Genomic DNA, 13,057 nt, shown 5'->3' with positions numbered 1-13,057 from the left:
TTTGACAAACCTGGGCCACACGATTAAGGAGTATAGTTTTTAGGCCATGTATGAATTATTCATTATTTGATTCACTTATATGTTAACAAAAGGACCGAACAATGGAAATGTTCAGTTCCACAAAATTTGTAAATATATAATTTCTGGTTTTGGTTTGATTCATGAACATTTCGGTTACTTTCGTATGGAAGGACGAACAAAATCAGGTTTTGGGCTATAGTGTTTCTTTGGATGTTGACATGTTGTCCTTTAGACGTACTATATATATTCTTTAGTTGTTGATGCAATTCGGTTTTCTACATGTTTTTAGATATAGAGTACACACAAGAGTTAAAACGAATTTTGGATTTTATGTATGAAGCTACCAACAAAACTTGTTTGTTGATGATTTTTGAAAATTTTCTAAACATTTAGATTTCAAATTGAGTTGTTTTTCATTTAAAATAAAATGTATACTTTTCAAAGTTTTCATTTGTTTCGAAAATACGAATCTGATATACAGAAGATATTCTTTATATGTGATATCATATAAGACATCATGATGATATCAAACAAGATTAGAAAAGTCTGATGATAAGAGAACATAATTGGACCCATTGTGGAGAATTTTGACTGTCATTGCACTAATGCTTAAAAACGACCTAACGTCGTTGATAAGTACTTACAAATCTAATATTCGATGTTTCTGAACTTATGTTAAATGAACCGGATACTTTCTGCTGTTACGTACTAGCTGTTTTTTTTTTATATATAATCAAGTAGTTCTACTTTATGTTTACTAGAGACCGGATCAAGTTAGTGAATTATTTTTTCCCCTGCTTAAATTTAAGATTAGATCCAATTTTCTCTAAAGCTTGACATTTGTTATTATTTTCGATATATGAAAAAGGGAACACGTACGTATTTTTTGTGGCTAGGCGAATTTATAATATGATAAACATGGTTTTTGTAATAAGAAAAAACCCCGTATAAACATGATCTGCAGTACGTATACAAAAGTTTTCTATATAGGAATATTAAACGCTTAGATATATTCTCGTTACAAGTATATTGGTCTATAATTTTGGTGGTGATGTGATTCGATGAGCATGACATTAATAAATTTAGTTATAACAATATGCCATGAATTAGTAGAATTCATCAGATAATATATTAGATATGAAGATGCAATGGCCCATTGAGCCTGTCTGATATTCATAATTGTGACGGCTCACTAATTTCTCTTGTTTTTCTTCGTTGAGTAGGACTATCCTCTCTTTTTGTTGTTGAAAAACATAATCGATTACATAAAATAAACTTTATCTGCATGACTAAGTGAATTATTGATCGGTCGATCAGATACATATTTAAAATCTCCCAAGTAAGGTCATGTGAATCGTACTTGAGTAAGTCATCAAAGTAAGCAAGTGTGATATAGTGATCTTGTTGTGTTTGTCTAGATCATTTCTCGATTCGATTCTTATAGTATGATAACACGATCTAAAACATCGGATTATCCATACGAATATGCATCACAATAAGTAATTCAAACGTCATAAATTTAAGTATTCTTCAAGCTTAAACATATATAAATATATATATATTTAGAACTGCGCATACACACAAACATATACAAAAGGCCACTTACTTTATTTCCACGTACCATCTAAGATACGTTCATAGTACCATTTTATTGTATTAAAACAAGTGCTTAATGTGGCCATACGTTATACGGTAACATATCCATGGTTTTTAGCTCCCTTTTCATGGAGAAGCTTCCTGCTCGGTAGATTTTTCTGCGACTTGGGTGCGGCTGCAACATGCGCTGCACTGTCCATAAGCATAGCTGCCGCAGCAACCGTATTTGCAGCCACCACGGCCGCGTTTGGAGGTCTCCACATTGTTAGTTTCCTCATTGGGGTAACCACAGCAGCGGATGCAGCCGTAGCTTCCCCGATAGCAGCAACCGTACCTGCACCTACCTGAGTTGTATCCTCCACCATATTGCTGAGGTTCTTTTGCATCCGTTTCATCATTGAGATTCACCGTTTCAGCTGTTTATATATGTAATATATGAGAGGGGGATCATATATGCATGTAATTAAACCATGTTAACGTATATTGCTTACATACAAAAACCACGACGATCCACGTGATATCTATATAGATATCACGAGAGGGTATAAAGATGAATAAGATATATGCTTACTTTGTCCCGAGGGTGTGGTTCTAAACGGGTCTGAATTAGCAAGAGATAAGCAGGTAGCGAACAAAACCAAGACAACAAGAAACTTGTAGCTTGCCATGTTTTTCTTTTGCTAGATTTGCACTTTTTTGGTTGAAGTAGCTAGATCCAAACTTGTTATGTATATTTTGTTGTGATCTGTGAAAGATGTGTGAGCTTTAAGAGCATGTATTTATAGTGTCCCGGTTGATGAAAGATGACGGGTATTTTTACACACGCTCACAATTTATTTTTTAAGAAATAATATATATTATGAAAGATGGTCAACTCTCTCCGTCTGAATGACACATCAGCAATGGAGAGAGTGCCACCTGTCTATCCTCAAAAAGACATATTCATGCATGGATATATGGTTTTGGAGTTACAATTTGTCAATAGTTTGAAACTGAGTTAACCAAACTGCAATCTTAGTATTTCATAGTATATAATTGAGAAGCTAAAAAACTCTTTGTTACAAAATATGCATCCTTAGATCAAGCTTTCATTTGGAATATTTTTTTAGAAGTTTTAAACAAGAATTGTAAAATGTTTAAGCTCTCAAAACAAAGTTGTCCATGCATGTATCTAATAATTCAATAACTCAATTGCAAAATAAAGAAAAACTTATATGAAGTATTAAAAAATATCAAAATCAAAATTATATTTTTCAAGATTTCTACAATTAAAAAAATAGATAAACTCTACATAAAAAACCAAATTAGTAGCAAAATTGTTTTAAAAACGGTAAACCATAAGTCCGCGGGTATTTATCTAGTAAAAATAATTTTAGATAGTCCATCTTTACTTTAAAACAAGGAGAGGATGTCCTGGAGGTAATCTAGCTTTTATATTTGTAGGAATCGCTACTGGAGTGATGGTGCAGTGCTTACTAATTACATAGAAAGCCATCGACTTCATTGACATTCTTCATCATACGTTGGGTTGTGTACTATAATGGTCTTCCCTGATACTCGGGCTTATTTTGTTTGAGTAACCATTTTGGTATCACCAAATATAGAACTTCCCTAAACCTCGATAGAACAAAATTCCAAGCAAACCTTCGATTAGATACAATTGCCGAAAGTGGAGCAGCAGCCTTAGTTTGTAGAAATAAACATTCATAAAAATCATATATACTGTTAATACTATAATATCAACAAAAGTTCCGCTTAGCACAATTACTGCATGACTATGACTCAAATTTAACAGTAAATGAGTTATCTTCTGATTTCCGGGTTTAAATCCTGGCAGCGAAAATATTTTTTTATGATCACAATATACAAAATTTTACACATAATATTTTTAAAATATGGTAATTATCACAAAATAAAATATGTCATTTATAAATTTCATCACTGTAAACTTTTTTTGGGTTACAAGCGACAATCATATTCTACTCTTCAACTTTTAATTCTTTTATCACCTTATGGGAGTAGGACATATTAATTTGTGAGATTCTACTTTCGTAAGTCTACGACTGGATAATTAATATAAACTATATATAAAATGGTAATTCGGAATAACGTACGTAACTTATTAAATTTTCTGCGGTGGATATATACAATTCATTGTCAAACATTGGTGGAGATATCAATCAAATGTTTTGCAGCCATAGTTTGTAGAAATAAACATTCATAAAAATCATATATACTGTTAATATTATAATATCAACAAAAGTTCCGCTGTATCACACTGGCTGCATGACTATGACTCAAATTTAACAGTAAATGAGTTATCTCCTGTTTCTGGGTTCAAATCCTGGCAGCGGAAATATTTTTTTATGATCACAATATACAAATTTTTACACATAATATTTTTAAAATAGGATAATTATCTCAAAACAAAATATATCATTTATTAATTTCATCACTGTAAATCTTTTTAGGGTTACAAGCGACAATCATATTCTACTTTTCAACTTTTAATTCTTTTATAATCTTATAGGAGTAGGACATTAATTTATCAGATTCTACTTTCATAAGTCTATGACTAGATAATATAAACTTTATATAAAATGGTAATTCGGATTAACGTATGTAACTTATTAAATTTTATGCGGTGGATATATACTATTCACTGTCAAACATTGGTGGAGATACCAATCAAGTGTTTTGCAGCCATAGTTTGTAGAAATAAACATTCATAAAAATCATATATACTGTTAATATTATAATATCGACAAAAGTTCTGCTCTAGCACAATAGCTGCATGATTATGACTCAAATTTAACAGTAAATGAGTTATTTACTGATTTCCGGGTTCAAACCCCGGCAGCGGAAATATTTTTTAATGATCACAATATACAAATTTTTACAAATGATATTTCAAAAATATGGTAATTATCACAAAATAAAATATGCCATTTATTAATTTCATCATTGTAAACCTTTTTTGGGTTACAAGCGACAATCATATTCTACTCTTCAACTTTTAATTCTTTTATCACCTTATGGGAGTAGGACATATTAATTTATGAGATTCTACTTTCGTAAGTCTACGACTGGATAATTAATATAAACTATATATAAAATGGTAATTCAAAATAACTTACGTAACTTATTAAATTTTCTGCGGTGGATATATACTATTCATTGTCAAACATTGGTGGAGATATCAATCAAGTGTTTTGCAGCCATAGTTTGTAGAAATAAAAATTCATAAAAATCATATATACTGTTAATATTATAATATCAACAAAAGTTCCGCTATAGCACAATGGCTGCATGACTATGACTCAAATTTAATAGTAAATGAGTTATGTCCTGGTTTCCGGGTTCAAATCCCGGCAGCGGAAATATTTGTTTTGATCAAAATATACAAATTTTTACACATAATATTTTAAAAATATGGTAATTATCACAAAATAAAATATGTCATTTATTAATTTCATCACTGTAAACCTTTTTAAGGGTTACAAGCGACAATCATATTCTACTTTTCAACTTTTAATTCTTTCATAATCTTATAGGAGTAGGACATTAATTTATTAGATATAAGTCTACGACTAGATAATATAAACTATATATAAAATGGTAATTCGGATTAAAGTATGTAACTTATTAAATTTTATGCGGTGGATATATACTATTCACTGTCAAACATTGGTGGAGATACCAATCAAGTGTTTTGCAGCCATAGTTTGTAGAAATAAACATTCATAAAAATCATATATACTGTTAATATTATAATTTCGACAAAAGTTCCGCTGTAGCACAATGGATGCATGACTATGACTCAAAATTAAAAGTAAATGAGTTATTTCCTGATTTCCGGGTTCAAATCCCGACAGCGGAAATATTTTTTTATAATCACAATATACAAATTTTTACACATAATATTTTTTAAATATGATAATTATCACAAAATAAAATATGACATTTATTAATTTTATCACTATAAATCTTTTTCGGGTTACAAGCGATAATCATATTCGACTCTTCAACTTTAAATTCTTTTATCACCTTATGGGAGTAGGACATATTAATTTGTGAGATTCTACTTTCGTAAGTCTATGATTAGATAATATAAACTATATATAAAATAATAATTCGGATTAACGTACAGAACTTATTAAATTTCTGCGGTGGAAATATATTATTCATTGTCAAACATTGGTGGAGATACCAATCTAAGTGTATTGCATCCATAGTTTGTAGAAATAAACATTCATCAAAATCATATATATTGTTAATATTATAATATCAACAAAAGTTTTGCTGTAACACACTGGTTGCATGATTATGACTCAAATTTAACAGTAAATGAATTATCTCCTGATTTCCGGGATCAAATCCTGACAGCAGAAATATTTTTTTATGATCACAATATACAAATTTTTACACATAATATTTTTAAAATAGGATAATTATCACAAAATAAAATATGTCATTTATTAATTTCATCACTGTAAACCTTTTTAGGGTTACAAGCGACAATCATATTCTACTTTTCAACTTTTAATTCTTTTATAATCTTATAGGAGTAGGACATTAATTTATCAGATTCAACTTTCATAAGTCTACGACTAGATAATATAAACTATATATAAAATGGTAATTCAGATTAACGTACGTAACTTATTAAATTTTATGCGGTGGATATATACTATTCACTGTCACACATTGGTGGATATACCAATCAAGTGTTTTGCAGCCATAGTTTGTAGAAATAAACATTCATAAAAATCATATATACTGTTAATATTATAATATCGATAAAAGTCCCGTTGTAGCATAATGGCTGCATGACTATGACTCAAATTTAACAGTAAATGAGTTATTTCCTGATTTCTGGGTTCAAATCCCGGCAGCGGAAATATTTTTTAATGATCACAATATACAAATTTTTACACATGATATTTTAAAAATATGGTAATTATCACAAAATAAAATATGCCATTTATTAATTTCATCATTGTAAACCTTTTTTGGATTACAAGCGACAATCATATTCTACTCTTCAACTTTTAATTTTTTTATCACCTTAAGGGAGTAGGACATAATAATTTGTGAGATTCTACTTTCGTAAGTCTACGACTGGATAATTAATATAAACTATATATAAAATGGTAATTCAAAATAACTTAGGTAACTTATTAAATTTTCTGCGGTGAATATATACTATTCATTGTCAAACATTGGTGTAGATATCAATCAAGTGTTTTGCAGCCATAGTTTGTAGAAATAAACATTCATAAAAATCATATATACTAATAATATTATAATATCAACAAAAGTTCCGCTGTAGCACACTGGCTGCATGACTATGACTCAAATTTAACAGTAAATAAGTTATGTCCTGGTTTCCGGGTTCAAATCCCGGCAGCGGAAATATTTTTTTATGATCAAAATATACAAATTTTTACACATAATATTTTTAAAATATGGTAATTATCACAAAATAAAATATGTCATTTATTAATTTCATCACTGTAAACTTTTTTTAGGATTACAAGGGACAATCATATTCTACATTTCAACTTTTAATTCTTTCATAATCTTATAGGAGTAGGACATTAATTTATCAGATATAAATCTACGACTAGATAATATAAACTATATATAAAATGGTAATTCGGATTAAAGTATGTAACTTATTAAATTTTATGCGGTGGATATATACTATTCACTGTCAAACATTGGTGGAGATACCAATCAAGTGTTTTGCAGCCATAGTTTGTAGAAATAAACATTCATAAAAATTATATATACTGTTAATATTATAATTTCAACAAAAGTTCCGCTGTAGCACAATGGCTGTATGACTATGACTCAAAATTAAAAGTAAATGAGTTATTTCCTGATTTCCGGGTTCAAATCCCGGCAGCGGAAATATTTTTTTATAATCACAATATACAAATTTTTACACATAATATTTTTTAAATATGATAATTATCACAAAATAAAATATGACATTTATTAATTTTATCACTATAAATCTTTTTCGGGTTACAAGCGATAATCATATTCGACTCTTCAACTTTAAATTCTTTTATCACCTTATGGGAGTAGGACATATTAATTTGTGAGATTCTACTTTCGTAAGTCTATGATTAGATAATATAAACTATATATAAAATAATAATTCAGATTAACGTACATAACTTATTAAATTTCTGCGGTGGAAATATATTATTCATTGTCAAACATTGGTGGAGATACCAATCTAAGTGTATTGCATCCATAGTTTGTAGAAATAAACATTCATCAAAATCATATATATTGTTAATATTATAATATCAACAAAAGTTCTGCTGTAATACACTGGCTGCATGACTATGACTCAAATTTAATAGTAAATTATTTATCTCCTGATTTCCGGGATCAAATCCTGGCAGCGGAAATATTTTTTTATGATCACAATATACAAATTTTTACACATAATATTTTTAAAATAGGATAATTATCACAAAATAAAATATGTCATTTATTAATTTCATCACTGTAAACCTTTTTAGGGTTACAAGCGACAATCATATTCTACTTTTCAACTTTTAATTCTTTTATAATCTTATAGGAGTAGGACATTAATTTATCAGATTCTACTTTCATAAGTCTACGACTAGATAATATAAACTATATATAAAATGGTAATTCAGATTAATGTACGTAACTTATTAAATTTTATGCGGTGGATATATACTATTCACTGTCACACATTGGTGGATATACCAATCAAGTGTTTTGCAGCCATAGTTTGTAGAAATAAACATTCATAAAAATCATATATACTGTTAATATTATAATATTGATAAAAGTCCCGCTGTAGCATAATGGCTGCATGACTATGACTCAAATTTAACAGTAAATGAGTTATTTCCTGATTTTTGGGTTCAAATCCCGGCAGCGGAAATATTTTTTAATGATCACAATATACAAATTTTTACACATGATATTTTAAAAATATGGTAATTATCACAAAATAAAATATGTCATTTATTAATTTCATCATTGTAAACCTTTTTTGGATTACAAGAGACAATCATATTCTACTCTTCAACTTTTATTTTTTTATCACCTTAAGGGAGTAAGACATAATAATTTGTGAGATTCTACTTTCGTAAGTCTACGACTGGATAATTAATATAAACTATATATAAAATGATAATTCAAAATAACTTACAAAACTTATTAAATTTTCTGCGGTGGATATATACTATTCATTGTCAAACATTGGTGGAGATATCAATCAAGTATTTTACAGCCATAGTTTGTAGAAATAAACATTCATAAAAATCATATATACTAATAATATTATAATATCAACAAAAGTTTCGCTGTAGCACACTGGCTGCATGACTATGACTCAAATTTAACAGCAAATGAGTTATGTCCTGGTTTCCGGGTTCAAATCCCGGCAGCGGAAATATTTTTTTATGATCAAAATATACAAATTTTTACATATAATATTTTTAAAATATGGTAATTATCACAAAATAAAATATGTCATTTATTAATTTCATCACTGTAAACTTTTTTTAGGATTCCAAGCGACAATCATATTCTACTTTTCAACTTTTAATTCTTTCATAATCTTATAGGAGTAGGACATTAATTTATCAGATATAAGTCTACGACTAGATAATATAAACTATATATAAAATGGTAATCCGGATTAACGTATGTAACTTATTAAATTTTATGCGGTGGATATATACTATTCACTGTCAAACATTGGTGGAGATACCAATCAAGTGTTTTGTAGCCATAGTTTGTAGAAATAAACATTCATAAAAATCATATATACTGTTAATATTATACTATCGACAAAAGTTCCGCTGTAGCACAATTGCTGCATGACTATGACTCAAATTTAACAGTAAATGAGTTATTTCCTGATTTCTGGATTCAAATCCCAGCGGAAATATTTTTTAGTGATCACAATATACAAATTTTTACACATGATATTTTAAAAATATAGTAATTATCACAAAATAAAATATGTCATTTATTAATTTCATCACTGTAAACCTTTTTTGGGTTACAAGCTACAATCATATTCTACTCTTCAACTTTTAATTCTTTTATCACCTTATGGGAGTAGGACATATTAATTTGTGAGATTCTACTTTCGTAAGTCTACAACTGGATAATTAATATAAACTATATATAAATGGTAATACGAAATAACATACGTAACTTATTATTATTTTTGCGGTGGATATATACTATTCATTGTCAAACATTGGTGGAGATATCAATAAAGTGTTTTGCAGCCTTAGTTTGTAGAAATAAACATTCATAAAAATCATATATACTATTAATATTATAATATCAACAAAAGTTCCGCTGTAGCACACTGGTTGCATGACTATGACTCAAATTTAACAGTAAATAAGTTATGTCCTGGTTTCCGGGTCAAATCCCGGCAGCAGAAATTTTTTATTTTGATCAAAATATACAAATTTTAACACATAATATTTTTAAAAATATGGTAATTATCACAAAATAAAATATGTCATTTATTAATTTCATCACTGTAAACCTTTTTTAGGGTTACAAGCAACAATCATATTCTACTTTTCAACTTTTAATTCTTTCATAATCTTATAAGAGTAGAACATTAATTTATCAGATATAAGTCTACGACTAGATAATATAAACTATATATAAAATGGTAATTCGGATTAACGTATGTAACTTATTAAATTTTATGCGGTGGATATATACTATTCACTGTCAAACATTGGTGGAGATACCAATCAAGTGTTTTGCAGCCATAGTTTGTAGAAATAAACATTCATAAAAATCATATATACTGTTAATATTATAATATTAACAAAAGTTCCGCTGTAGCACAATGGCTGCATGACTATGACTCAAATTTAACATTAAATGAGTTATTTCCTGATTTCCGGGTTTAAATCTCGGCAGCAGAAATATTTTTTTATAATCACAATGTACAAATTTTTACACATAATATTTTTTAAATATGATAATTACCACAAAATAAAATATGACATTTATTAATTTTATCACTATAAATCTTTTTCGGGTTACAAGCAATAATCATATTCGACTCTTCAACTTTAAATTCTTTTATCACCTTATGGGAGTAGGACATTAATTTGTGAGATTCTACTTTCGTAAGTCTACGATTTGATAATATAAAATATATATAAAATAGTAATTCGGATTAACGTACGAAACTTATTAAATTCTGCGGTGGAAATATATTATTCATTGTCAAACATTGGTGGAGATACCAATCTAAGTGTATTGCAGCCATAGTTTGTAGAAATAAACATTCATCAAAATCATTTATATTGTTAATATTATAATATCAACAAAAGTTCTGCTGTAACACACTGGCTGCATGACTATGACTCAAATTTAACAGTAAATGAATTATCTCCTGATTTCCGAGATCAAATCCTGGCAGCGGAAATATTTTTTTATGATCACAATATACAAATTTTTACACATAATATTACTAAAATATGATAATTATAACAAAATAAAATATGTCATTTATTAATTTCATCACTGTAAACCTTTTTTAGGGTTACAAGCGACAATCATATTCTACTCTTCAACTTTTGATTCTTTTATCACCGTATGGAAGTAGAACATATTAATTTGTGAGATTCTACTTTCGTAAGTCTACGACTGGATAATATAAACTATATAAAAATGGTAATTCAGATTAATGTACGTAACTTATTAAATTTTCTACGGTGGATATATACTATTCGTTGTCAAACATTGGTGGAGATACCAATCAAGTATTTTGCAGCCATAGTTTGTAGAAATAAACATTCATAAAAATCATATATACTGCTAATATTTTAATATCGACAAAAGTTTCGCTGTAGCACATTGGCTGTATGACTATGATTCAAATTTAACAGTAAATGAGTTATCTCTTGATTTCCGGATTCAAATCCCAGCAGTAGAAATATTTTTTTATAATTATAATATACAAATTTTTATATATAATATTTTTAAAATATGGTAATTATCACAAAATAAAATATGACATTTATTAATTTCATCACTATAAATCTTTTTTGGGTTATAAGTGACAATCTTCTATTCTTTAACTTCTAATTCTTTTATTACCTTATAAAAGTAGGACATATTAATTTGTGAGATTTTAATTTCATAAATTTACGACTGAATAATATAAATTATATATAAAGTGATAATTTGAATTAACGTACGTAACTTATTAAATTTCCTGCTGTGGATATATACTATTGATTGTCAAACATTGGTGGAGATATCAATCAAGTGGTTTGCGAATCCTAATCTTCATCGGTTTCAAGTTTCTTTATCCTCAGACTTTTCTAAAGCATAAACATTCAATTAAATATAACTCAATCACTATAACAGAAAAGCTATTATTGCTCAATCAAATTTCGTCACGTATGAATGTTACACAATCAGTTTCTGTCACGTGTAAGTCTTGCTATTATTTAAACTCATAATGTTGCGTAAGTACATTGGAATAGATGAACTTGGCTTGGAAAGATTGCGTAAAATCGCGCACCACCGAGTGATCAGAGTCAACATTACGACATATCATTTATGTTGAGTGGAGTGTGACGTTCCCGTTATTTTTTTGTAATTTTGATCACGCATCTAGATTATGGACCAACTCAAACGTATTGAAATGTTAGGATAATTGTGTTTTCTTTTCCGGTCAAGTTCTTTTTCCAATCGTTTATCGTTAAAGCTAACAACAAAATATTATTGGATTTTGGTGCATAATTTATTTCAATTGCATCAATCTAGTTTTAGAAAAGTTAATTTGGTAAATAACAAGACGAGGAAAACCAAACTTCGTGCTTAGATAATGGTTTTTGGTTCGGTTACGTTATCAGACGAATGTTGAATTTGGTCTAAGCAGTACGTAGTATTTTAGTTCCATCATCTGTACCGGTCGGTTTATATATTTCCAAAAGAAGGAAGAGTTTGAACTGGGATTGTGCGATTGTTTTTGGAATCTATAGAAAGCTAACATTATCATTTCGAACGGTGAGTTTGAAGACCAAGAGTTGGACTTTGTGACTACTGTTGGACACGTGTAAGCACCGTATGTTATGTAGAGAGCATGGCATTACACATGGAACCACAGATAAGAGTTTAGCTGTTGAAGCTTTCGATGCTTGAAATGGCTTTCAACGTTCAACTCTTTTTTATGGGTTTTGACCAAATTATATATTATATGTATATATCTATTTTTAATAATTCAGATGTTTTGGATTTCTATTTTTCAAGCCAATGATCAAAAGATTTTTAATAATATACATTTGTTTTCCAATGTCACTCGAACCAACTATCTATAAACGATTAAAATTTCAAACATACATAGTGTTAACTTGATATTGGTCCGAGGATATATACTGATCAA

Source organism: Camelina sativa, chromosome 5 (genome assembly GCF_030686135.1).
Source record: "Camelina sativa cultivar CO46 ecotype springtype chromosome 5, ASM3068613v1".
In the NCBI taxonomy this organism is placed as follows: domain Eukaryota; kingdom Viridiplantae; phylum Streptophyta; class Magnoliopsida; order Brassicales; family Brassicaceae; genus Camelina; species Camelina sativa.
Note: the sequence above shows the minus strand (reverse complement) of the source record.